The 1590-nt window shown below is 26.7% G+C and overlaps 1 long non-coding RNA gene across 1 annotated transcript; it reads left to right on the top strand.

The window, feature by feature from the left end:
• Positions 1 to 483: 483 nt before the first annotated feature.
• On the top strand, positions 484 to 1451 carry LOC116186731. Its single transcript, XR_004151725.1, has 4 exons — positions 484 to 611; positions 745 to 935; positions 1150 to 1270; positions 1327 to 1451. It is a non-coding gene; the product is annotated as an uncharacterized LOC116186731 (long non-coding RNA).
• The last annotated feature ends 139 nt before the right edge of the window (positions 1452 to 1590 follow it).

Genomic DNA, 1590 nt, shown 5'->3' with positions numbered 1-1590 from the left:
ATGTAGCTTCTATCTGTATTAATTTTCATAGTTTTGTTATTTTGAAGATTATTCTTTTTATAAAATTATACGATATAATTAGAAGAATTATAATAATTCAGAAATATTTAAGTTCACAATAATTTTTATGTATTGCGTTTAAATATATTGATAAACATTCGTAATAATGTAAATTCGTAAATGATCTATTTTAAATATATTTTGTTCCTTAATAAGATTTAATTCTGTATTATTTACTAATTAAGAATAATATTATTAAACAATATTACGTGGAATCGACAATGTGGAATTTATAATGGTCTAATCTCGTCGTTGGTATTGTTTAAAAAACAAATATTGTGATGTAGTATTTAAAGAACTTAGTGAAGAAAGAAAATTCACCAACGGAAGCATACGTAAGCTTATTACGGGCACAACTGCTCAAGTTTTTTCTGTAAAAGATAAAGTCGAGATAAAGGTCCAAGGTAATATAAGGTATGGGTGTATTCAATTGCCATTAATAGATGCCACAATTTGTAATGAAATGACGACACTCGTTTCATTAGAATCCACTGCATTGTGTTTTCTTGTGAAATGTGGTGAAGGAGATTTTGACTCTACTGTTCTTAAATGTCATGTAAGTTTTCCTAAAATCATAAAATTAAAAATAAAACTCTATATATATTATTGAAATAAGACAAATGTTAACGTCGATGATTTTCATGTAATAAATATATCGATATTCTTTTATATTTCTTCTATAAGAAACAAATTCATCCAATGTGCTTGTCGCTGCACATTGTCAACGTATAGAGGCGGCCTTAAGATGTTATGCAGAAGCACAGCCGTTAACTTTAAGGCTATTCTATCCTATCATCTTTAAACTTAAACGTAAGTAATGAAACGAAGCAAGAAATTTGGTTACTAGATATAGATATATAACTTTTGGTCCTTTAGTACAACGTGTAAAGATATAAAATACAAAGCTTGGAGTAAACATCCGTCAGGTTAAAATATTCATTTTTCTCTTTTTGTTAGGAAATTAAAACAGACAGAATCTAACTAATCGTTATTTTCGTTCTTCTTTTTATATATTATAGTGAACGTTGCGTACATTTTTATGCTTTTTAGGTTTCATTTGTGCATTTGCCAGCTGTACAAGATTGTCAGAAAAATTTAGTTGTGAATATTAATATAGATCAAAATGATTTAAAAATATCGAAACAACGTTAATATTAATCTCATTCTGTTATTACGTAACAGGATGAACAAGACAAAATAGTAGGAATTGGTAAGAAGATTGGTATTAATTTTTTATGAAATGTTCATTTTACAATAAAATTTTAGATCTCGATAATCTAACTACGGATGATGCAGATACACATCTTTCGAGATGATACATTAACAGTTGGAATAGATTGGATGGAAATGGATTAGATTTGGATTCAACGACTCAATTTAGAATCTACAATTTTACCACATAATATCGTTGAAAATTTTGAAGTTGGATGTGATCGTTATTGCTTGTTATTTATTATTATTAGAGGATAATATGATATCTATCTAATATATTTTTATATATTTAACATATTTCAATGATAGGAAATTTTA

Source organism: Apis dorsata, unplaced genomic scaffold (assembly GCF_000469605.1).
Source record: "Apis dorsata unplaced genomic scaffold, Apis dorsata 1.3 scaffold_51290, whole genome shotgun sequence".
NCBI classification, from domain to species: Eukaryota; Metazoa; Arthropoda; class Insecta; order Hymenoptera; family Apidae; genus Apis; species Apis dorsata.
Note: the sequence above shows the minus strand (reverse complement) of the source record. Positions and strands in the feature narration are given on the sequence as shown.